Genomic DNA, 26,765 nt, shown 5'->3' with positions numbered 1-26,765 from the left:
GGCGGAGTTTGTGGAATGAAGGAAAGGGAGCAGACTAGGGACTAGATTGTTTTAAAAAATTCTTTTTAAATCCCATGATTAGAGAAGGGAGGTATTTTAAGCTCATCCAAGCTGACTCCTCTATTTATAACTGAGGCCCAGAGAGGGTAAGTAACTTGCCCAAGGAGACAGAGTAAAATGATGCCATTGCTAGCAAGAATACCTCAAGTCCAAACTCCTAGGCCAGGGGGGGACCAGACACAATGTGGCTTGGGGCTGGCACGGTTAGCTGGAGCGAAGGGGCCAAAGCGAGAAGTAACACATGGCTCCCCATTACAGCACTGATCAACTCTTTGGGGATGTTTAATTATTCTCAACTGTAAATGTTTCTTAGTAAAGCCTGGGAAAAAAGCAATATGTGAAACTAATTATCATTTACTCTATGCTTGTGCTGTTTCACTGTATGGAGTATTTGATGATCTTATTCAATTTTTTATTACTTTATTTTAAATTGACATATATATGGGTATGTACATATTGTAATGTGATGTTTTGATACATGTATATATTATGCTATGATCAAATCAGGATAGTCAGCATATCCATCCCTTAAATATTCACCATTTCTTTGTGGTGATAACACTCCAGATCCTCCCCGCCCCCCCATTTTAAAGTACACATCATTGTTAACTACCTGTCTTTATGCAATAGAACCCCAGGTCTTATTCCTCCTATTTAATTGTAACAATGCCATGAAACATATAGACATCGTTTTGCGAGTGAGGAATCTGAGCTCAAACAGGAGGAATAACCTGCCTGTTACACAGATGACTGGCAGAAATGGAGGAAGATTCCCGATCTGTCAGGTTCCAGAGCTCTTCTGTTCATACCACACAGCCCAAAGGAGAACAACGGGAAATAGCCAGTTTTATTACACAGAATGGTGGGGCATTGCCCTCTTTTGTTTTTATGGGTATAGAAAAATACACGTTATATGGTTGAAAGCAAACTGTGTGTATACACACACACACACACACACACACACACACACACATATATGTTCCCTATTTTTTTCTGACAGTTTTTCTTAAAACAAAGGAGTAGAACTGCTTTTAAGAAATGTAATTTTAGGGTTGGGGTTGTAGCTCAGTGGTAGAGCACTTACTTACCTCCCATGTCTGAGGCAATGGGTTTGAGTCTCAGCACCACATAGAAGTAAATAAAATAAAGGTCCATCAACAACTAAAAAAGCATTTAAGAAAAGGAAATCTGATTTTAAGTATTCCATCCTTCTGGTGTTTGACTATCTCCCTGTAGTTGGCCATATGGACAGCTGCTAAGTCTTTTATGGTAAAAACTCCTGTGATGAGCCCATCTGTGTCTAAATCTAGTTCTGAATTCCTGATGTTTCCTTCAGATGGACTGAAGGTGAAGTCAGAGCAGGCACAAACCTGAGGTCTTGGTTGCAAATGACAGAAACCAATCCCGGCTCTCATGAATGGAGGAAGGCTTTCTGAAAAGAAGGGGGGATGAGGGGGTCCAGAGTCCAGAGCAGGGGCTGGAAGCAGGCTGCAGCTGAGAGAAGCTGGGTGGTCAGACTGCAGCCAAGGTCACTGGCTACCAGCTGCCACCACCTACAGCGCATCCTAGTATCCCTGTGCCAAGTCCTAAGTCCGGGCAGAAGCCTGAGCAGGCTGGGGCAGCTCCAGGTTGGGGACCATGTCTCACTCACCATGACCTCCCTATGCCTGGCACATCACAGGCATGAAACACATCTGCTGAATGGAAGAGACACCTAGTTTTTCCTGTTCTGTTCATTTTCTTTGGCTATTTGGTCGCATAATTAAGTTCCACACTATGGGTCAGGTAAAGGGACACGAAGGAACAGTGGTGTGTGGGTCATATAATTAGCTTATTTACATTTAATATTTAACTAAAATAGGGCTCTGTCTTTTAAAGTATAAATTACAGTAACAAAGTGGCTAGGTTTGTTTGTAACAGGGTACATTCTCTGCTTAACAAACCTTGCTTTCTCTTTCACTGATAAGGTATTAGCTTTGCAAACAAAATTCCTTTCCCAATGATAAGACACAACCTGACCACAGCAGGAAACAACAAAAGTAAACACTATGTAGCACTTAAAACAAACCAGAAACTGTACTAAACACTTTGTAAACAATAAACAGATCCCTTTCCTCCTCACAACAACATTATGAGACAGATAATCTTACCGTCCCCATTTTAGGGATCACAAACCATGTTCGGTCACACAGTAGGGGACAGAACTGGCATTTGAACCTAGGGATGAGGCACCTGAGTCCCTATTTTGAACCACTGGGTTCTCTGGTCTCCTGAAGCAGTCAGAGTTGGCTGGTGGGAAGGGAGTCTGATGTTGGTGTAACAAGGGAAAAACTGAGAGCTGCTCAATTTACATATATGTAAAATTAAGACTTTTCTGCTAAACATGCAATCAACAACATTAAAAGATGGATGATATTTCGGGATAAAATTTGTTCAAGGAAAAACAAAGAAGAAATCAGCCCAACAGATCAGTGAGCAGAAGATAAGACTCGAGCAGAAGAAAATGACTAGTAAATAAATGCAGTCAAGCCCAAATAATCCAAGAGTTAAAATTAAGAACAAACTTTTTTTTAAACTAACCAAAATGACATTTAAAGTTGGCCATGGGGAGATGGGCATACTCATATCCTCCTAGGGGCAATACAAATTAGTACAATCTTTCTGGAAGAAATTTGTCCAGAAGATTCTAAATTAACTGTCCATCTCTTTTCCTAGTAATATCACATTATGAAATATATTATGGGGGGCTGGGTGCAGTGGTGTGGGAAGCCGAGGTAGGAGGATTACAAGTTCAAAGCCAACTTCAGCAATTTAGCAAGGCCCTAAGTAATTCAGCAATACCCTGTCTCTAAACAAAAACTCTTAAAAAAGGGGGGGGGGGCTGAAATTGGTTCAGTGGTTAAGCATCCCTGGGTTCAATCCCAGGTACCTCCCTGCCCCCAAAAAAAAGAAAGAAAGAAAAAGAAATATATTATTGGGAAAGAATCAGAGATGCAGCCCAAAAATTATATAAAGAACGCTGATTGCATTATTTATAGCAAAACAGATGAATGGATTAAAAAGATGTGAGATATATAGATATATATCTATATATATACAGATATATGTCATGGAATATTACTCAGCCTTGAAGAAGAATGAAATGATGGCATTTGCCAGTAAATGGAAGGAGCTGGAGAATATCATTCTAAGCAAAATAAGCCAATCCCAAAAAACCGAAAGTCAAATGTTTTCTCTGATATGCAGATGCTAATTCACAATGTCGGGGGTGTGCCTAGGGAAGAATAGAGTTACTTTAGATTAGGTAGAGGTGAGTGAAGGAGAAGAAGGGGTCGGAGATGGGAAGGATAGTAGAATGAATCAGACATTATTATCCTATGTACATATACAACTGTATAACCAATAGGATTCTACATATCATATGCAGCCAGAAAAATGAGAAATTATACTGTATTATATATGATGTATCAAAGTGCATTCTACTGTCATGTATAACTAATTAAAACAAATTTAAAAATTAAAAAAAGAGGTAGACATACAAAAGATCCAACCATGAGAACTGGTTACATATGGTAGTTAAAGATCCAACCGTGAGAATCGGTTACATATGGTAGAATATCAAGCAGTTACAGGAGTATGTATTTACAAGGGAAACGATGATATGAATTAATGCTATAGAAATCTTAAATTAAAAGCAATTCATTCTGGAAAAATTCAAACATACAGAAAAGTAGAAAGAATGATAAAATATGCACCCCAAAAACCAATATCTAAATTGAACAATTAATATCCTGCCATATTTAACAAATTATTGTGTTTCTTAGCATTTTTGAAACCATTTCGAAATAGTCATGATGTGGTTTGTTGTGGGTGACATAATGACTGTACAGCCTATGGGCACAGTGTGGCAGCTTGATACATGTTCAGAAAGTGCAATGACCAAATCTGAGTACTGAGCACTTCCAGATCCTTCGACATTGATCATTTTTCTGTGTTGGGGACTTGTGGCCGCCTCTCCTCTAACTCCTTACGGAATACATGAGTTGTGGTGACTACAGTTCCCCTGCGGTGCCACAGAGCCTGGAACTCACTCCTCCTACCTGACCTGCTGGGTGCTCTGGTTTAGACCTGGATTGCCGCCCGAGGGCTCCCATGCTAAAGGCTTGGGCAGCAGCCTGTGGTCTCACTGGAGGTGGTGGAACCTTTCAAGGTGCAGCCTAGTGGAAGGAAGTTAGGTCATTGGGGGTGTGCCCTAGAGGGGTTCCTGGGACCCCAGCCCTTCCTCTCTTACTTTGCTTCCTGGCCCCCTGTGAGGTGAGCAGCTTCCTCCACCACCACATGCTCCCCCACCATGCTCTGCCTCACCTTAGGCCCAAAAGCAATGGAGTCAGTTGACCATGGATTGAAACCTCTAAAATGGTGAGCCAAAAAAAACCTTTCTCCTTTGATCTCATTTTTTTTCAGGTGTTTTGTTATAGTAAGAGAAAGCTGGCTACCCCAGTACCTGTCACCTAGCCTTCCTCTATGCCCCTTACCCCAACCCTTTCTAGCCTATACTTATCACTATTTTACTTTCCATTTCTATGAAATCAACCTTTTTACCTTCTACATATGAGTGAGATCATGTGATATTTGTCTTTCTGTATCTGGTTTATTTCACATGACATAATGTCCTCTAGTACTACCTGTGTTGTCACAACTGACAAGACTTCTTTTTATGAGTGAATAATATTCCACTGTGAACTATGCCATACTTTCTTCATTCATTCATCCATTGATGGACACCTTGGTTGATTCCATACCTTGGCTATTGTGAAGAGAGTTCTAACAAACATGGGAGGATAAGTATGCCCTGACATAAATTTAATAGCAAGAATCAGGTTGTATTCATTCACTCAAAATATATTTATTGAATAACTACTATGTGCCAAACTAGGTGCTATGTACAAAGCAGTGACTTATCTGTGTGTGGGGTTGGGCATTGAGTGTGTCTGTATTTGTGTGGTGCAAAGTGTGGTGAGGGTGGCAACACGGGGCAGGAGAGGAATGCGGTTTTTATGCCACATTGTTATACCCAACTATCCAGGACCATGTGCCAGAGGGGCTCTGTTCCTTCTGCACTCCTCCACTCTCACTGAGGTGAGGTGACAGATACACTCTGTGCAGCCAAGACAAGGACTGGAGTGGAGGTGGGGCAGGCAGCATGAACATCAGGCTTTCGGGACCCTGCCACAAATCCAGGGGCACTGCCACTTTCCAGACATGGGCTGGTCAAAGTACTTCCATTCTTTTGGCCTCTGTGTTCTTTTCTGTCAATTGGGAATGATATCAATCTCACGAGGCAAGGAGGACTGGAATAGGAGTGTATGTAAAGCCCAGAGCACAGCATAAAGGTATTCACTTGGTGGTAGCTGCCGGCAGCAGCAGCACCTGCTTCCCAAGAGGAAGCCAGTCTCCCAACCTGGAAGACACAGACCCTGTTACCAGCACAGCAAGAAGCCCAGTCAGGCCTGAGTAGCTGGCACGGTAGCTGGGCGGGGCGGAGGCGGAGCTCCACGAGGCGCGGGGGCGGGCCCAGGCCCGCTGGCCGTTTCCGGTAGCACAGTCCTGAGCGTTCTGGCAGCACCACTCACAGAGCAAGGGGTCGGTGGGTACCGGGCACGCTCTCCTCAACCCAACCTCTGCAGGCAGTTCTGGGGGTTCCCTTTCACAGATGAGGGCAGGGAGGCTCAGAGAGCCAGCCATGCTTGCTAAGTCTGAAGTGGCAACCAAACCAAAGTCAGGCTCTGCTGCGTGCTGGGCACTCTTCAGACCCAGTGGGGCATTTCCTGCCATCCCCACTAAGGCCAGATGCAATTGGTGGAGGCCTGGGAGAAGCCCAGAGGAAGAGGAGCAGTGAACGCGTCTCCCCTTCTCTCAGTCCTGGCTTTGGAAGACAAAAAACACTCCCCTGCTTTCAGGGGAGCTGGAAACTCGGAGAAGTGGGAGCAGGTCCAGGACCCTTTTCGCAAAGCCTCAGGATTCAAGACCTGCTGGGGACAGTTACGTCTTCTGGAGGCCCTAAATGCTCTCATCAGAAAGGACGCACTTGGCTTCCAGAATAGAGAGCCATCCAACCCTAGGAAGGATCTGCCTTCATGTTAAGAAAGGCACATGCCGGTCAATACAGAGAGGAAACACCTAGTCCCTGTGGGTTGTTCCAGGGGGAGGATTACTGAACCACCCTTGGGCAGAACCACAGCCCAGTCACACCAAATAGCTCCACTCGCCCCCAGCCCAAGGCCCTGCCCACTGCCATCATCAGCACAGGTTCCTGCCACACTGCCAATTAATGGCTCCTGGCATATTTGAGAAAAAAATTAATAATAAAATAAATCAAGTCAAACCATCTTTGTTCCCCTCTAATCCATCATCAGGTTGGGTGACCACATTCCAACCAAGAAAACAAGAGAAGTTGGGTGATGTCTGCAATTTCTCTATCAGCAGAGCAATGCTCGGTGGCTGGAGTCAAAAGCACCCAACGGGGGTTCATTCAGTACCTGCTAAATGCAGCTCAAAGGAGAGAGAAGTAAAACACAGGGGAGCGGGGGTCAAAAAGAGCAGTGGCCCAAGAGCTACAAGCCTCCTTCCATTGATGTTTGGACCGAAGTCCACCTCCAAATAAAGTTTTCAGAAGTAACATAATTTATTAGTCTCTCAAGGCAGTACTGAGTTAACTGGACTTTAATTTCATCAAAAGCACTTTAAATCATCCCTTGAACCCAAAAAGGAACACTCTGAACTATGGCCAATACATAGTGAAACTCTGAGGGAAAAAGATGCAGAAAAAAAGTAAAAAATCAATGATCAATTCATACAGCAGAATAAATTTAGAGGAACCAGTTGTGCCCTGACCTACTCAAAATATATATTAACTTCAAATGATGGCTGTCTCAGCACACCATCGGTGAGTAGGGTGTCCTGGAAGTATCAAGTCTGCTTAGCTGTTTGCCACGGATCCCCCAGCAGCACACACTAGTGATGGCACAACCACCCACGTGCAGATGACCAGGCACTGACAGCTCTGTTCTCCCTCCCTAATCCTCTCAGCAATGCACTCAAATCCGGACACATTCCCTAATCACTCCTAATCCTAGAGAGAGCTGCTCCTTGGCTATGCCAGGCTGACTTGCCATGACCCACAGGGACAAAGTGAGGCAGGGCCACTGACTGGTGAACAGGACACACCTTACTGTGGCCTCTTCCTGGCAGCTCTCACGTGAGTCAGGATGCGAGGCAGTCACACTTCACCACCATGCTGCTGAGATTCCTGTCCAAGGTCCAGTGAAAATGAAGAAGGATCAGAGGAAAGTGGCCAGAGCCCAGGGCCAGAATGAAAAAGTTAAGGGGCTTTGTTCTAACTCTGCTCGCAGATGTTGCAACTTGCCTTCTGCTGGGCAGCCAACTTCACCCGGGAGATCTGTTGTTCTAATTCGCCCAGCTGGGGTGACCTTTGAAACCTCTGGCTGCCAGCTGCAGAGGTTTTCAATGGAGTCCCAGGGAACCAGGGGTGGAAGCTCACAGGTTTTTACTTGTTCGGAGATGCAGATTCTAGTGTGAGTGTGGAGCAAGGGGAGGACCCTGTCAAGCAAAGAGCCGAGTCCTTGGATGGGCTGGGCACTTCCCCAACTCTACATCTGGCACAGGAACGCCACTCCAACCCCTTGGTACATCTGGCCCGGGATTACCACCCAGGGCTCACAAGACATTTGCCTCCTGAGACCCGGCTCTTTCTTCTTTAAGCTGAAGAGGTCCTGTTTGTGATCCCTAGAATAGGAGGCCAAGCCCGGGGAATAGATGGATTGAAAACTGCTGTGCTGTGATTCTTGGAGGGAACTGGGCAGAAATCTGAGCCAGGCTCCAGGGGCTGCGTTCACTGAAGCACGGGACCTTGTGGCACTGTGCTGCCCCAGCAGAGCCTCAAGAGACCTCCTTGGGGCACGCTTCTACATGAAGCAGCAAGGTGATGCTCAGACAATACCTCTTCCAGGGGGCAGAAGGTACTTCCATGTTGCAAAGGAATTGCTTATCCTGTGCAACTCATACCTTGGGACAGACTGTGGAGGTCTGAGTCAGGAATGACATGAATTTAAGCTCTGTTGGGTCATGTCAGATTCTTGAAAAGCTGGTATTCTTCCAACACCTGAGGGACCCTGTATTCTCCAACGCAGCAGTGCTTGCTCAAATGTTTTTGGCCTCAGGGCTCCTATTTATATTCCTAAGAGTTTTTAAGGACCCAAAAAAGCTATCACTATCCAAATTTAGTATATTAGAAATTAAATATTAATTCATTTAAAAGGATCAACAGCCTGTATGTCTACTTTATTTATTTATTTAGAGGCAGGGTCTCACTTATGTTGCTCAGGCTGGTCTTCATCTATTATTGGGCTTAAGCTATCCTACTACCTCAGCCTCCCAAATAGCTGGGACTATAGGTGCAAGCCACTGCACCAGACAACATAAATATTTTTTAAAAATATTTTTAGTTGTAGATGGACACAATACCTTTATTTTATTTATTTGGTTTCTTTTTTATGTGGTGCTGGGGACAGAACCCAGTGCCTCATCCCTGCTAAGCAAGCACTCTACCACTGAGACACAACCCCAGCTCCAACATAAATATTTTTAAAAGAAAAATATATTTTCCAAAACAAAAAAATGTTCAAAAGAAGAGTTATTGTCCAGTTTTATAATGTGTGTGTGTGTGTGATGCTCAGTGCTCTACCCCTGAGCTACATTCCCTGCTCTGCAAATTTCTTTGATGTCTGGTTTAACAGAAGACAGCAAGATTATCATATCTACTTCTGCATCAAGACTTCTGTGACATCACAATATTTGTAGCTGCTGGAAAATGCCACTATACAGAGAGATAAGAATGGAAAACAAACAAACAACATCCTATACAAAAATAATTTGGAACTTAGGGGCCCCTTAAAGAGTCTCAGGGACCCAAGTGTCCTCAGGGTATATTTAAAAAATCTTACTTTGGTCAATCTTCCAAATCTCCCTATTACCATCTAATTTACTTCTGTCCTTAAAATAACACATGGAAAGGGAAAAGTGGTTTTATATGAATAGTGTCATGCAGGTTTAAGGGACAAGTGAGGAAGAGGGTGAACCAATGTCTAATTTGATTCCATCTTTTCTTCCAGAGAGAAGAATTGAAGATTTGTGGGCCAGAGAGATTTGCAGCCTGAGAAAGATGCTGATGAGAACATCTTTACATCAATTAAGTCCATGGCCAACAGTGAACACACATCAGTTAGGAACACCTCGCTCACAAGATGGTCCAGCAGTTTATAGCTAAGAAAGGAAGAAATTAATCAAAGAACAATGCGGCTCACCACTGGGGCATGGAAGTCCTCCCAGATGTGATTTCTAGGAGTGGGCGACACTATAATGACTGGAAAGTCAGTGTGAGTTGGACAGAACTTGGAACAACAATTTGGTCAAAGACATGGAAGACTTGTCCGTCAAACCCGAGGGTCACACAATGTGTTAGGTATTAAATATGACCCTAAAGATCCCCAACGTGTATCACAGGAAGTTACATGAAAAATAGTTTTTAAATGTCTGCACTGAAATCAAAAACAAATGCTCAAGTACAAAACAGCTGACTGGAAACACAGAATGGACTTCTGGTCCCACTGAGATTAGAATGGTGGACCCACCAGTCCTTTCTGTGTCTTTATCCTGGTATCATAGTTTGCAGTCATGTCATCAAGTGGTCCACCAAGCAACGTCTGTGTCCCCCAAAGGAGTGTAAGCTACACCAGGTCACAGGTCCTGTGTGTTTCCATCACCACTGTATCCTCAATGCCTGGAATATCGATGAGCACGTAGTTCTCAATAAATCCTTGTGGAATTGAGAAGCGAATAGAAATCTGGATTAAAACATTTAAAAAGTCACTTCCTAATGATGACACTGTTTAATTTTCTTGTACAGGGAATCTCATGAATGTTAGTAATCATTAAGAAAAGAGCAGATGAACAGGTCACAAAGACAACAAAATCTACCCCCAAGAGAAATACTGGTATTTAGCTCCAAATACATCTAAACCTGATATGTAACTCATGCTACTTTCCTATTCTTTTGTTCTCGGTTTCCCTGTCTGTGAAATGGGCATAATCACATTCTGCTCTGGGTACTTTCTCTGGGTTTCCTGTTGGCATCCCTGAGTGACATCCAGGCATCCAGGCCCCTAGGTTCCCAAGTGAATGCATTTAAAGCCAGCCCCCACGGCTGAGCTCTTCCCCCAGACACCAGGCAGCCTCTCCCTCCCCATGGCTTCCTGGGCCTTTCCTCTAGGAAAACACATTAAAGTAGGGACCAGACTCCAACAGGCAGATGAGCTGCCATGTCAGCCAGGCCACATCAGCAGAGCAACAGACCACGGGTGGGAGGTGCATGTCCACCAGGCAGCACACATCTTGGGCAGAGAGCTAATTGAAATTGTCTTAAAAGGAGACACAACTAACCCTCTGTCTGTCTGTCTGTCTGTCTCTCTCTCTCTCTTTCTCTCCCTCTCCCTTTCTTCCCCCCCAACACCCCCAACAGATCAAGTCAAATAAACACAGCCACCAAAGTGCACAGTGAGAATGAGTGGGCCTGCTCTCTGGAGCTGGGATTCCAGCTTCACTTGGGATTTAATGAGAAGAAGCTGAGAGAAAGTTTCTGCAATAAAAGTAACATGTGAAAGAAACCCAGGCCAGAGCCAGAAACCCTGATTATAACCAAATTAGCAAAATACTAAAGTTCTAGCAACAATCCTAAAGTTCCCGCATTTCACTGACACATACCACGCTACAAAAGTAAGTTCAGGATGTCAAGTTTCTTGAACTCCTACCACTGTCCCCTTCTCAAATGCCACACCTCCTCCCTCCATTCTGCATTCTCCTTCCTCATTGGACCCTGTGAACTGAGTAGCGTTTGTGCCCAGATAGGGTGGCCATACCACCCTTAGTCCTGGGAGACCAGGTGATGGACCCCAGGGACAGGAGCTGTATTTCCTGCTTCCATCCCAGGAAGCCAAGCAGGGAGATCAGAGTGCTCTGCAGGCAGACCGCCATGGCTGGACCAGCCTGAGGCAAATGATGTTTCTGAAAGCTGGGGTTTATTCATCTATAAAAGGAGGCTGCCACGGGCCCCACCCACCTGCAGGACGGTGGGGATCAGTAACTTCATTAAAAGCCCAACCTGGTCTCTGGCACAGAACAGGAGGCTCAGTCATGGTGCCTGCTATGCTGATGTTGTTTTTTAATTTCTATCAGAGGCTCAGAGGATAAAAGCAGCCTGGTCAAGAAGAGGGCCACAGGAGAAATCAGAAGCCCGCACGGGAGGTAAAAGGAGTCAGCAGCCCGCATGCTCATTGAGGCTCCACTCTAGCCAGTTGTGTGACCTTAAGAAAGCCACTTCCCAGCTCTGGTGCAAGTTCTGTCCCTACATGGCTTGAAGCATCTCCCTGTACCCTTCGTGCCCTAGTGCATCTGTCTCTCAGGCTAGTCAAGCCCAGAGCAGAGTCAAGGGGCAGTCTAATCAGGCAGGCACTCCTGGCCCTTGAGACACACCCACGTAGGCCATGGGAACCCTGAAGACTGGGCCAATGCCAGGGATGGTCACCTGTGCAGTTATCCTGCTTTTCAGCCTCTGGCAAACTCACAGGCCAAGTTCTCTGTTTCAATGAGGCCTGTCCAGAGAAGGCATGCGGCTGGCTGCAGGAGCTAAGGGGAAAATCCAAGGGGAAAGAGGAGGAGAGAAAGAGCCACTTACTGTGCCAGGCATTAGACTAAGTACAGAAGGTGACTTAGCTCATCCAGTTCCTTTCTAAAATGGCAAATATTAACAGAAAAATTAATGGAGCAGGGCACTGGGGAGTACAAAGTAAATCCAATATATTCCCTTTCTTTCAACCATGTCATTCTTCCTCCCTGTTTTGGAAAAACCTTGCACAAGAATTGACTACCAAAGGCAGAAGACATTGAAAGACTAGAGAAATAGATGGTCAAATCCAGAACTGCTCAGAGTGGAATTTATTAGGAACTTATGGACAAAAAGTGTGTTGGGGTGGCAGCAGGAGGATCCCCACATCCACATACTCCAAGGAAGGAGGAAGGGATTCACACGGTAAACTAGACAAAGGTAGGCCAAAATCAAACAGAATGTACCAGGGCTTTCTCAAAAATTAACATGTCAAAATACCAGTTAAGAAGCAGTTTGAGTATGGCACTGAACATGTACTATCTTAATGACATTGTTTATCTTAAAGGGTTTAGAATATGTGCCAGAGTCACCTAGTGGGAAAAATGACCAGGATGGCTGTAGTCAGCTCAAGCAGGATCTCCACACTCCCCTTCCAATCCTGCAAGCGCTTAATAATTTGACTTATTCTGAAGCAGGAATCTTGTGGGGAGCAAGTGGGTTTGGGTAGCCCCCAGTAGTAGAGCATTCTCTTGGTATTATGGAGGCAAAGGGCTGAAAGGAGACCAGGAGAGGTGAAGGAGAAGGGTCACCTTTTTGTGCCCGGATTCAGCTGGCCCCGCCCTCTTCTCCAACACCGGTCATTCTACAGAAAAGCCTCGGAGAGCCCTAAAGGCCCAAGAAGGAAGCGAGCCTCAGGATGCTGCCGATCAGGGCTCCGGAGCTGTAGCTCCAGACTGGCTCAAGGTCCCCCTCTTCTCTGGGTTGGCCTGAAGCATATGTCATCCCCCACTTTCTGCAGGGACCAGGCCCTAGGGGGGTAAGCTGAAGGGACAGGCCCTGAGGATACTAAGCAAGGAGGGTCCTCGGATCCTGAGGACACAAATACAAGCCAACTCTGAGAACCTGCCCAGGCCTGGCTGCTAAGCACAGTCCCCACTACTCTCACAGCTGAGGGGAGACGCCAGCATCCATGGCCTGGTTCTCCTGGGAAAACATGAGTTGTGAACTGGACTACCTTGCAGCCAACTAGAGGAGAGGGAAGGAGAAGGGTGCTTCTGTGGACGTCCTACCCTTCCACACGAGGGCCAGAATATGTCCCCTGAGGAGAAGGTGCAGGAACACTGCAGAGTGAGGGGCAGTGAAGACTGCCACAACTGCACCATCCCCAGCTCTGCTGGGACCAGAGGCAGCCAGCATCACCCTTCTGGCTCCAGGCCATCCACTGTAAACTCAAGACTGAGAGGCCCAGGAATGCGTCTTTCCCAAATCCTCTCCCAAGTGACGCAGTGCAGAAAAATGAGGTATAAGCCAATCTGCTTTATCCACTCCTCCAGGTTCTGCATGTGAGATGTGAGTCTGCAGGTCTTTCTAATTACTCCTTCAACACCATCTGCCTCCTCTGGCCGGAACCCAGGGCCTGGCAAACAGCACTGTGGTTTCCAGTGTTCCTTCCACTCTCAGCACCTTGAGAAGTGGCCAGGTGTAGAGAGGGAATAAGGAGGAAGGGGATACTGGTTGTCTCCTCATGCCACAGGAGGGAAGGTGCTAAATCCAGGTGGGCTTTTCCATTTGATTTTCAAGTTGGCTGCTTCAGCTAGATGGAGGACCAATTCCTATTCCAGGGTAAAGCTGAGAGCGAATGACAAACACGGCCAGGGTAACCACTAGTCCCAAGACAAGAGTAACAATAAATTGACAACCTACATGGGTTAGGTGGTGACTGCAAGGCAGCGGACATTGGTGGAACATTCACATCACAACCTTTGTCTAGATATACCTGAACTTGAACCTTGCCTCTGCCGCACTGCTGGGTGACCCTGGGCACCTTACTTAATCTCTCTAAACCTCAGTTTCCCCATTTGTAAATCTATTTTGCAGGGATGTGTGATTAGAGGCAGTTTCAAAGAACTAAAACAAAGTTGATATTCATAACACCCAATACATTATAACAGTAACATGCATATAAAAGTATAGCACATACGATGACGTATAGTGCTTGATATTTCATAATGGTAATAAATAACTATGTCACTGGTCTATATATTTGCTGTGCTTTTCATCATTACTTAAAAGTATACTCCTACTTACATTTTTAAAAGTTTATTGTAAAACAGTGCCATGTGTAAGTGTGAGTACGTACATTCTATGATGTTGGCACAACGATGAAAACGCCTAACAATCATTCTTTAGAACGTATCCCTGTCGTTAAACATTGCACAACTACATTAATGGTCAATTATAATATGATGATGAAGAATCTGAGTATCACATCTCTTAAATATTGTCATTCACTTAAATATTGCAGCAATCACAAAGAGCAGATTAATTTATGCCTTTAAATTAAATGATTTTTAACAGGGATTATTAGACTAACAGTTACTACTTTACCATAACACAGTTGATTAGACAATAAACACTGCTCTCATCTTTATAAATTCTGATTACTATCTAAAATATGGCTGGATTGCAGAGTGTCAGGGATAGAAGGAAACCTAAATAATTTTGTCTACTTCCTTATTTTGTAGATGAGGAAACCAGGGCTCAGAGTGGACTAAATGTATCCTCAAAGATCAGAGCAAGGATCTCTCATTTATAAGGAATAGAGAATAGGTCATGGGCCAGGTGCAGTGGTACAAGCCTGTAATCCCAGTGGCTGGGAGGCTGAGGCAGGAGGCTTGCAAGTTCAAAGTCAGCCTCAGCATCTTAATGAGGCCCCAAGCAATTCAGTGAGACCCAGTCTCAACGTAAAAAAGAGAGAAAACAGGTCATGGCAATCTAAAAGGGTGAACCCTCCAGGATAAAGCTGATTGGGTATGTTTATATAAAAAAGCAGGGAAACTCATCTGATTAAGGGATATACCAAGAGGAATTTTGAAAAATGTAGTCATTAGTTTGATTAAGAGTAGGCTACAGAGGACCCTGAGGAGAGTAATGCTCTTAGTTAATGCTACCAAAACAGTTTTTACTTAAAATTAATACCTACCTATTGATTAAATAATTTGTGGTAATTAAATCTCATTATATATTCAGTGAGTAAAATCCTTACTGGACTGTAATACCTGAAATTGAGTGTTTAAATACACTTGTTAAAAAGCTTCTCATATGATGCCATCAAAAGCCTACCAGCCAAGAAAAGCCCAGGACCAGAGGGATCCTCAGCCGAGTTCTACAAGACCTTCAAGGAATAATTAACATCAATACTCCTCAAATTATTCCATGAAATAGAAAAGGGGGGACCCTTCCAAACTCATTCTTTGAGGCTAGTATCACCCTGATACCAAAACCAAAGACACATCAAGGAAAGAAAGTTTCAGATCAATATCTTTGATGAACATAGACACAAAAGTTCTCAATAAAATTCTGGTGAATTGCACACAAAAACATAATAAAAAGATAGTGCACCATGATCAAGTGGGGTTCATCCCAGGGATGCAATGTTGGTACAACTTACAGAAATCAATAAATGTAACTCATCACATCAATAGACTTGAAGACAAGAATCACATGATTATCTCAAGAGATGCAGAGTAAGCCACTTGACAAAATACAGTATCTCTTCATGTTCAAAACACTAGAAAAACTAGGGATAATAGGAACATACCTCAAAATTATGTTAAGCCCAAGGCCAATATCTTTCTAAATGGAGAAAAATTGAAAACATTCCCTTTAAAAACTGGAACAAGAGAGGGATGTCCTCTTTCACCACTTCTATTCAACACTGTAACCAGGAAACTCTAGCCAGAGCAATCAGACAGATGAAAGAAATTAAAGGGATATGAATAGGAAAAGAAGAACTCAAACTATCACTATTTGCTGCTGACATGATTCTACATTTAGAAGATCCAAAATATTCCATTCACAATAGCCTCAAAAAAATAAAATAAAATACTTGTTAAGTAATCTTACAAAAGAGGTGAAATTCTCTACAATGGAAACTACAGCACACTAAAGAAAGAAATTGAAGAAGACCTTAGAAGATGGAAAGATCTCCCATGCTCTTGGATAGGCAAAATTAATATTGTCAAAATGATACTACCAAAACTGTTATACAGATTTAATGCAATTCTATTTAAATCCCAATGACATTCTTTTTTTAAAATTTATTCTTATTGTAAACAAACGGGATACATCTTGTTTCTCTGTACATGAAGTAGAGGCATACCATTCATGTAATCATACATTTACATAGGGTAATAGTTTTTGATTCATTCTGTTTTTTTTCCTTCCCCCCACCTCTCCCACCCCTCTTTTCCCTCTATACAGTCCCTCCTTCCTCCATTCTTGCCCCTCTCCCACCCCCCATTATGTGTCATCATCCGCTTATCAGCGAGATCATTCGTCCTTTGGTTTTTTGAGATTGGCTTATCTCACTTAGCATGATATTCTCCAATTTCATCCATTTGCCTGCAAATGCCATAATTTTATGATTCTATATGGCTGATTAATATTCCATTGTATATATATACCAAGTTTCTTTATTCATTCATCAACTGAAGGGCATCTAGGTTGGTTCCACAATTTGGCTATTGTGAATTGAGTAGCTATGAACATTGACGTGGTTGTATCTCTGTAGTATGCTGATTTTAAGTCCTTTGGGTATAGGCGAAGGAGTGGGATAGCTGGGTCAAATGGTGGTTCCATTCCAAGTTTTCTAAGGAATCTCCACACTGCTTTCCAGAGTGGCTGCATTAATTTGCAACCCCACCAGCAATGTATGAGTGTGCCTTTTTCCCCACATCCTTGCCAACACCTATTGTTGCTTGTATTCTTGATAATCGCCATTTTAATTGGGGTGAGATGGAATCTTAAGGTAGTTTTGATTTACATTTCTCTTATCACTAGAGATGTTGAACATTTTTTCATATATCTGTTGATTGCTTGTAGATCTCTGTGAAGTGTCTGTTCATTTCCTTAGCTCATTTGTTGATTGGGTTATTTGTATTCTTGGTGAAGAGTTTTTTGAGTTCTTTATATATGCTGGAAATTAGCGCTCTATCTGAAGTATGAGTGGCAAAGATTTTCTCCCACTCTGTAGGCTCTCTCTTCACATTGCTGATGGTTTCCTTTGCTGAGAGAAAACTTTTTAGTTTGAATCTATCCCAGTTATTGATTCTTGCTTTTATTTCTTGTGCTATGGGAGTCCTGTTAAGGAAGTCTGATCCTAAGCCGACATGTTGAAGATTTGGGCCTACTTTTTCTTCTATAAGATGCAGGGTCTCTGGTTAGATTCCAAGGTCTTTGATTCATTTTGAGTTGAGTTTTGTGCAGGGTGAGAGATAGGGGTTTAGTTTCATTCTATTGCATATGGATTTCCAGTTTTCCCAGCACCATTTGTTGAAGAGGCTATCTTTTCTTCATTGTATATTTTTGGCACCTTTGTCTAGTATGAGAAAATTGTATTTATTTGGGTTTGTGTCTGCATGCTCTATTCTGTACCATTGATCTACCTGTCTATTTTGGTACCAATATCATGCCATTTTTGTTACTATTGCTTTGTAGTATAGTTGAAGTTCTGGTATTGCGATACCCACTGCTTCACTCTTCCTGCTAAGGATTGCTTTAGCTATTCTGGGTTTCTTATTCTTCCATATGACTTTCATGATTGCTTGCTCTATTTCTGTAAGGTACGTCATTGTGATTTTAATTTGAATTGCATTGAATCTGTATAGTACTTTTGGTAGTATGGTCATTTTGACAATATTAATTCTGCCTATCTGAGAACATGGGAGATCTTTCCATTTTCTAAGGTTTTTAGCAAATCACATACAAAAATATATATAAAAGATAGTGCACCACAATCAAGTGGGTTTTATTCCAGGGATGCATGGTTGGTTCAACATCTGGAAATCAATAAATGTAATTCACCATATCAACAGACTAAAAGTCAAGAATCACATGATTATTTCAATAGATGCAGAAAAAGCATTTGATAAAATACAGCATCCCTTCATGCTCAAAACACTAAAAAAAATAGGGATGGGGGAACATTCCTTAACATTGTAAAAGCCATCTATGCTAAGCCCATGGCCAATATCATTCTAAATGGTGAAAAACTGAAAGCATTCCCCCTAAAAACTGGAACAAGGCAGAGATGCCCTCTTTCACCACTTCTATTCAACACTGTCCTTGAAACTCTAGCCAGAGCAATTAGACAGACCAAAGAAATTAAAGGGATCCATTAGGAAAAGAGGAACTCAAACTATCCCTATTTGCTGATGACATGATTATATATTTAGAGGAACCAGGAAATTCCACCAGAAAACTTTTAGAGCTCATAAGTGAATTCAGTAAAGTAGCAGGATATAAGATCAATGCTCATAAATCTAATGCATTTTTATACATAAGTGGTGAATCTTCAGAAAGAGAAGTTAGGAAAACTATCCCATTCACAATAGCCTCGAAAAAAATAAAATACTTGGGAATCAATCTAACAAAAGAGGTGAAAAACCTCTACAATGAGAACTACAGACATTCTTCATAGAACTAGAAAAAGCAATCATGAAATTCATTTGGAAAAATAAGAGACCCAGAATAGCTAAAGCAATCCTTAGCAAGAAGAGTGAAACAGGAGCATCACAATACCAGACTTTAAATTAAACTACAGAGCAATAGTAACAAAAATGGCATGGTACTGGCACCAAAACAGACAAGTAGACCAATGGTACAGAAGAGAAGATAGAGACAAACCCACATAAATACAGTTATCTCATACAAGACAAAGACGCCAAAAACGTACATTGAAGAAAAGAGCCTCTTCAACAAATGGTGCTGGGAAAACTGGAAATCCATATATAGCAAGACGAAATTAAACCTCTATCTCTCACCCTGCACAAAAATCAACCCAAAGTGGATCAAAGACAGGCACTAGAACAGAGACCCGGTGCTTAATAGAAGAAATAGTAGGCCCAAATCTACATCATGTTAGCTTAGGACCAGACTTCCTTAACAAGACTCCTAAAGTGCAAGATGTAAAATCAAGAATCAATAAATAAAATGGTATCAAACTAGAAAGCTTCTTCACAGCAAGGAAAACAATCAAGTACATGAAAAGAGAGTCTACAGAATAGGAGAAAAATCTTTGCCACCTGCACCTCAGACAGAGCATATCCTGGAGATTTCCAGGATATACAAAGAACTCAAAAAAAAAAAAAAAAAAAACATAGAAAAAAAACCATCAATAAATGGGCAAAAGAAATAAAGATGCATTTCACAGAAGAAAAAATACAGTCAACAAATATATGAAAAAATGTTCAACATCGCTAGCAAATAGAGAAATGCAAACTAAAACTACACTGAGATTTCATCTCACACCAGTCAGAATGGCAATTATAAAGGATACAAGTAACAATAAATGTTGGCGAGGATGGGGGGAAACTTACACTCATACACTAACTGGTGGGACTGTAAATTGGTACAACCACTTTAGAAAGCAGTATGGAGATTCCTCCGAAAATTTAGAATGGAATCACCATTTGCCCCAGTTATCCTACTCCTCAGTATGTACCCAAAGGACTTAAAATCAGCATACAACAGTGACACAGCCACATCAATGTTAATAGCAGTTTAATTCGCAATAGCTAGATTGTGGAACCAACCTCGGAGCCTTACAACAGATGAATGGATAAATAAAATGTGGTACCTATACCTAACTCACCCATAAAGAATGAAATTATGGCATTTGCTGGTAAATGGATGGAACCGAAGACTACCATGTTAAGTGAAATAAGCAATCCCCCAAAACCAAAGGCCAAATGTTTTCTCTGATAAGTGGATGCTGATCCACAATGAAGGGGTAAGGGGGTAAGGGAAGAATGAAGAACTCTGGATTGGGTAGAGGGGAGTAAGGGGAGGGGAGAGGGTGTGGGGATGAGAAGGACAGTGGAATGAGATAGACATTACTACCTATATATATGTATGATTACAAGACCAGTGTGACTGCACCATGTACAGCCAGGGGAATGAAAAGTTGTGCTCCACTTGTGTACAATGTGTCAAAATGCATTCTACTGTCATGTGTAACTAATTAGAACAAATTAAAAAATAAGAAAGATGTCTCACATGATTCTGTATGCACTGAGGTGAATTATACTCATTAATGAATAAATGTCAGTTTTTAGAAAAACAAAAAGATTGAACTTCAGCTTTGCAACATATTGAAATAGTTAATAACCCTATTTTGTTGATGGAAAATCTGAGGCTCAAAAAACAAGTGCCTTGTTTTGATCATGCTACGGTTTGGATATGGTTTGAGTATGTTCCTAAGGTTCATGTGTTGGGAGCTGGTCCCTAGTGTGGCAATGGAGAAGTGGTGCGACCTTTAAGAGGGGGAGCCCAGGTCACTGGAAGAGCAGCCCTTGAAAGGGATTAAGGAAGCATCTGTGAGAGTGAGCCTGATCCCCAAATCACTCTCTGGCTTCCTGTTTCAAGATGTGATCTCTTCCTGTTAACATGCATTTTTTCCCCTGTGACACTATCCACTGTTAGGCCTTCACCAAAGAGCAAACCAATGGGACCACCTGATCTTAGACTTCAAACCTCCAGAACTGTGAGCTAAATAAACCTCTTCTTTATAAAGTTAGCCTGCCTCGGGTATTATAGTAACACAAAACTGACTAATACAGGTCATGTAGTTAATAAAGCAGAACTAGAATCTACTTCTTTTGAACTCTGGATCCTGGCTCAAGTCAGTAACTTGCTCAGGAAGAATTTATAAAAAGATATGTTAAGGTTTTTTTTTTTTTTTTTTTTTTTTTTTTATAGTAAACACCACGCCAACAGGAAATTTCCAGTATTTGTTGATAGTCCCTTAGATTTCATTGTCGTGATATCTAATGAGTTCAGATTTGACTAACATAGTCAATACCTAGCCCAGGGAATACCCCATATATATATACTGGTGACTTCATTTCAATCCCTTATGCCTAAGGGAGAGAGCATGCATGCACAGTGGCCTGTCTCTGGCAAATCTGCACAGGTTTGACTGTACCATCAGTACAGTCTCTCCCCACACATAGAGACATTATCAGACCACAGTTAGAGATCATTGTTTCTGCTCACAGCCAAGGAATCTATGTATCCTCCCCAAAGCCTGCTGCCTTCTCTGGGTTCTCCTGCCCTCTCCTCCCACTGCCCCGGCACAAGCCCAGCCCCTACTTTGGATGCTGCATGAGAAGTGCCAGGAGAATACTGTGGTAGTGTGACAAGCCCTGAGCTTCCACATGCCACTCATCCCCTGCTCTCTCCACCAGTCTCCAGTGTGGATGAAAAACAATGGTTTAGTGTTTTCTGGAATTTACCTAAGGTGGTAGAGGACTGCCAACTGCAGCAGCCAGGTTTATCAGTCCAAGGACAGAAAGTCAGGCTCAGGCACATCCCTGCTCCTCCTCCAGTCTCTGCACGCCCCATGCCAGGCAGCTACTGCTTCTATCACCCAGCCCCATCCAGTCCCATCAAGGGTAGGGGAACAGGGAGCCAGCCTCTCTGAGGATTCTCTGCAGGATTCTCTGGTATCCATCTCAGGTCCTTTTCAGGGGAGACTTACATGCCCCAGAAACCTGGAATATCACAACTAGGAGGGACCTTTGAAACTATCTCATCTCACCTCCATCCCCAGAGGGGTGCAGTCGTGTGATCTTTGGGGATTTGTGAGGGGGCCTCTGGAACATAAACTGTACTCAAAGATCTGGGTATTTTTTATATTAAAACCAATCCATTCACATTATAGTAAGGAATGCCAACTGTAAGTCAACTTTATTAATAAATGTAAGATTGTAAAGAAATGCCTTCTGCAAGCTGCTTCAGGCTGCAACCCAAGCCCCACTCCCAGAACACATGCTCTTTTCTCTGCTGCCCTTGGAGATGGCAAAGCTGGAGAACTGCTCTAATCCAACCCTCCTGTTTTACAGAAAGGAAACCTAAACTGTACGAGTGAATCACATCTATTGTCACAATAAAAATAAACCCATTTATTAAATGTTTACAGGAGCTAGCTCTGTGTTAGGGCAAGGTGACTCAGGGTTTTCCCTAAGTTCACCTTGGTTCACTTTTACCTAAGTTCACTTTAATTTTCAAAGGAACTCCAGAAGACAAGTATTATTTTCATTTTAAAGATAAGGGAAAGACTCCAAAGTTAACCTGAAATCTCAAAGCTAATAGTAATAGCTACTTTTTATCAGCTGAATTTGAACCCAGATCTTTGACTTAGCAGTTCAGACCCTTGGTGACAATTTCACATTATTGGAGATGCTATGAGGACTGGAGTTGAGTGACCTGGAGTCCAAGGTCCTGGTGGTTAGTCCTGGCTCAGCCATTAGATTACACACAGCCACAGAACTCAAAAAGACTTTAGCTCACTGTCTCAGCCTACAGATAACAAAGCCATGGCCTAGAGAGAAGGCACCAGCTTAAGACTAGAGCCACCAAGTTTCAGGTACAAGGTCTTTTGACAGGGGCCCTGGGGAGGTGTCATAACTCTGTTCCCCTGAGTGCACCAGCACACGTCTCTCTTCAGATGGCAGCTCAGGTACTCAGCCTGCTGCCAGTGAGCAGTGCAGCAGTGCTTGGGATCTCAACCGACCATCCCAGTTGCTCTGCCTGAGACAGTTGGACAGTCTGCTAATGACGAGCTACACCTGGTGCACCAGGAAGTAGCACATACACACAATAGCCACAAGCCATCCCTGAAAGCACGCACACCCCTCAGCAAGGAAATTCCAGAAGTTCGTTAATTCCTATGGTTTACATCTGTAAGCATCTTCCTCTAGACACTGACTGCTTACGCCACTGATGTCTATGAGCTTACTCCACAGTCAGACAAAGGTCAGCTGAGATGATGGGGCCCCCCTTGACCCTTAGAAAGACTACATAATCTGAATCCCAAGTTGCCCACCTGGGCCAATCAAGCCAGGTGCATCAGGTTTATGCTCTCAGTATAGCCAGGAGAAAGAGGGCCGAAGGTCCAGAAACACAGTCTGTCCAACACCAGGTGTTCACTGAGTGCCCCCACGGCACTGATGAGCATAAATAAGGTGACAGGCTAAACAGAGTGTGACAGATACTCCCTTTTTCCACAGTGACATAAACACTGCAGGAAGAGCCAAGGCACCCCCTTACCTCTAAACCTCATTCTACCCAGAATGTACTCCATTTATTCCCATAATCTCTCCACTCACACCCTGACTACCATCTGCTCCCCTGCCCTTTTCAACTGAGGTGGCTGCTCTGTGGAAGAAGGGTTCAATCTGCAGCCTGCTCCAGGTCACAGGCTGGGCTGGCGTCCTCAGGTCTGGAATTGGTTTTGCTGAGCCTAGAATTCTCTGGACCCCCATCTAGGCTGACCCAGGACCTTGATAGTCAGCCCTCACTGCTCCATTTCTGACTCTCAATGGAATAATACTGTCTCCCCTGCCCAGGGGTGCAGCAGTGGAGCTGCAAGAGGACAAATTAAGGTCAAAAACAAGATGAGAAAATGACTGTTGCCTTCAAGCATTCATTGAATATCCAACACCTGCTGTGCCAATCAAGAGTCCAGGATTCACCCCAGACCAAGACCAAGTGCATCCAGGCCAGAGGGAGGGAGGACTCAGAGCATTCCAGGTTGAAGAGACAGGAGTCAGGGAAAGCAGAGACTCAGGGAGCAGCCTTGGGTGGGGACACACTCCTCAGGAGTGCCCTGGATGTCAGGAACCTATTGGAGGAGAGTGAATATTGGAGGAAAGGAGCTTGGGAGTAGAGAAGAGGGGGATCATGGCTGCTGGTGACTTACTCCTGGCTCTGCCCCTTGACTCTACCCACACTGCCTCAAGCTAGAGCTAGTCTGCAAGATGCTGGGGTCTCTCCTCTGCCCACAGCTCTAAAGTTGGTGAAGTCTACTTGGCCTCTACCCCATGTTCTCAGACTGTGCCTGGCTCTCTGCAGAGCTACTAACTGGAAATGCTACTTGTATTTCTTCTAGACAAAAGGTCTCCTCAACATGTTTAAGAATCCAGAACACCTCTGACCTGTCCTCCGTGCTCTGTGGGTAGGCAGCTATACCCACCCAAGCTCCAGATGTGATGCCGATGACAGGGCTAGCTGGGAGTCCAGTCAGACCCTTTATTGGCCTGATGGGACCCTCACACTGACCCAAAGTGTGAGGCCCTTCCACATCATGCCCTGCCTGCCTCTCTCTGAAAGGATTCCCTCAAGTTCCAGTGCCTCCGGGGATAGCCCAAGATGTTGCTAACCATCTGCAACAGGGGCCACCACAGGGATGAACCCATTTCTCCTTTAACAGTCTGATTTTTCAGCAGTTCTGCTTATCTCTTCACCTTCAGACTTTGTGGAAGTGTTGATGAAACTAATGTGGTTTACCTCTTCTGTTCCAATCCTTTTCTGGAGTCTTGCTGCTGAGAAAGAAAATGGAGACCCTGGGAGCCTAGAGGAAAAGGTCTAGAGAAATTCAGTGGCCAACCCAGGGAACAGCACATCAGCAGGAGGGTATTAAGGGACTTCTACTCAGAGGAATCACTCAACTGGCTCCCACTGGTGGGAGACAGCACCTGTCCCCTCCCCACTCTCTCTCTGACACAGGAAGGCACTTGCCTGTGGGGGAAAGTACTTTCCCCACAGAAGCCTCCATCAGCTGCAAGGATAAGGAAATAGGATGATACAAGGTTTTCAGGGAGGTAAAGGGCTTCCGTCTAGTATTAGGGGGGTGCACACCCGGGGAGCACAGATCTTGGGGACATGGCTCAACTTCAGGGAATTTGGGGTCCTATTGGAGAAAAATGGAGCCCCAGGGGTAAGGAGAGTGAGATCTAGTAGCGCAGTGTCCTGTTCACAGGCCCTTAAATTCTTCATGTTTTTGTACCTCATCCTGACATTCTGCATCTGCAGAAGTCACTCAACTACATGCAAAAGCAGCAGTCCATATTTTAGCATTCAGGCTTAGAAGAGCATGGCATTTGTGGGATGTTATATGCTGTCTCTCCCCGCAGTAACAAGATTAGTATAGGACTCTAAAGAGAAGAATGGTGCTCACCATCTCTGCAAAGCTTTGAAATAGCAATACTAGTTGGCAGAACATTTTCTTTCAGGCAATTTAGGGAAGCTTCTACCTAGGGGACAGAGCAGCCACCAGCAGGCCTCTCTCCTGATTAGGCCAATTTATATCTCTATAAAAACATCTATTATGCAGAAAAAGCATTTGATAAAATACAACACCCCTTCATGCTTGAAACACTAGAAAAACTAGGGATAGTAGGAACATAGCTAAACATTGTAAAGGCTATCTATGCTAAGTCCACGGTCAACATGATTCTTAATGGAGAAAAACTGAAAGCATTTCCTCTAAAACCTAGAACAAGACAGGGATGCCTCTTTCATGTTTAAGCCTTCCCTGGTTCTTTCTCCCTCATTACAAGGTCTCCCTACTCCAAGAAGTACTGAGCTTGGTGTCAGGCACATTTGTTAAGGTGACCTCTGCTCTGATCTTTGTAGGTTCCTGTCAATTCAATGTGTAGCCTGGCCTCCAAAGTAGAGTGGGGCAATGCATCCTCCTTATCTCTGAGCCAGGTGTGGTGGCATATGTCTGTAATTCCAGCCACTCAGGAGGCTGAGGCAGGAGGATTCCAAGTTCAAGGCCAGACTCAGCAACTAAGTAAGGCCCTAAGCAATTTAGTAAGACCCATTCTCAAAATTTCAAAAATAAAAATTCACAATACCAAAGGTCTGGTAATGCAGCTCAGTGGTAAAGCACCATGGACTCAATCTCCAGTACAAATAATAATAATAATAATAATAATAATAATAATAATAATAATAATAACTTAAAAATAAAATAGTTTACAGGAGCCACAAGGTAATTTCTTGCTTAAGTTCAGGAAAAGACAAAGAGGGTCTGCCCAACACTCAGCACCTGCACCCCTCAACCTACCAAAAGAACAAAATATCTACAAAAATCTAGATATCTCTACCCTGGCAATCCTCACAGCATGAGTCTGTTGGTTTGTATTCATGGTCAGCTGCACAGGTCTGGCTCCTATATGGACTGGGAACTGGATGTCACCAGCTGTCACTATAGGTCTTTTACCTCCTTCCTCCCAGTCCTCCTAAGATGGTCAGGCAGGCATCTTGAGGCACTCAGGGTCAGATCAGTCCTCCAGTGGGCACAGAGGAGGGGGCCTCCTCCACAATTCCATCCCATTTTTCTTGCAGGCTGAACTTAGGCTGGGTTCCCAGGCTGGATCACAGATGGTCAATATGGCACTGTGCTCAGTATCAGGGGCAAGGTCAATAGAACAGAAGGTGGCACCAAGAAGTAAACAGTCCCATAGGCCAAACCTCCACCTACATGAAGTGCTCCTCAACCCTTTGGACTGGGTTTTGCAAGAGCCATGGCAGACTTTCCCAGGAGCAGTCAAGAACTTCTGCAGGGAGAAGTGCTTCAAGGTCTTCAACAGGGGAAAACTCAGCTGGCAAACTATTTACTCTTACTGATTCTGCTCACTGGAAATTTTAGTGGTTAGGTACTATGGGTCCATGACAGGTGAAGAAGGAAGCAAGAAGAAAAGGAGGTCCTGGGTCAGAGATAAATATGAATTTCAGATTCATTCTGGGGCAGCTTGGAAATAACCACCTTGGTTATCCTCCACCCAATCGGGAAGCACAACTGTACCATCTACTACACCTGGGCCACTTCTCCCTCAGGCTGGCTCTACCTCAGCATCAGGGAGCCTTAATTCACCATCTCTTAACCCCAAGAGGC

At 43.7% G+C, this 26,765-nt stretch overlaps 1 protein-coding gene across 3 annotated transcripts in view; it reads right to left on the bottom strand.

The window, feature by feature from the left end:
* Nucleotides 1-26,765, bottom strand: part of Mylk (myosin light chain kinase) — a 241,483-nt gene that overhangs the window by 167,606 nt on the left and 47,112 nt on the right. The window contains exon 1 of one of the 3 annotated variants that reach the window (XM_047563724.1): nt 7,293-7,309. The exons of the other annotated variants lie outside the window; for them this stretch is intronic. The gene's annotated coding sequence lies outside the window, so the exon portion shown is untranslated. Of the gene's footprint in view, nt 1-7,292; nt 7,310-26,765 lie in introns of those variants that run through there. 3 annotated transcript variants of the gene reach the window in all.

Source organism: Sciurus carolinensis, chromosome 9, assembly GCF_902686445.1.
Source record: "Sciurus carolinensis chromosome 9, mSciCar1.2, whole genome shotgun sequence".
Taxonomy (NCBI): domain Eukaryota; kingdom Metazoa; phylum Chordata; class Mammalia; order Rodentia; family Sciuridae; genus Sciurus; species Sciurus carolinensis.
The sequence above is the reverse complement of the archived record's forward strand: the minus strand, read 5'-3'. Positions and strand labels throughout refer to the sequence as shown.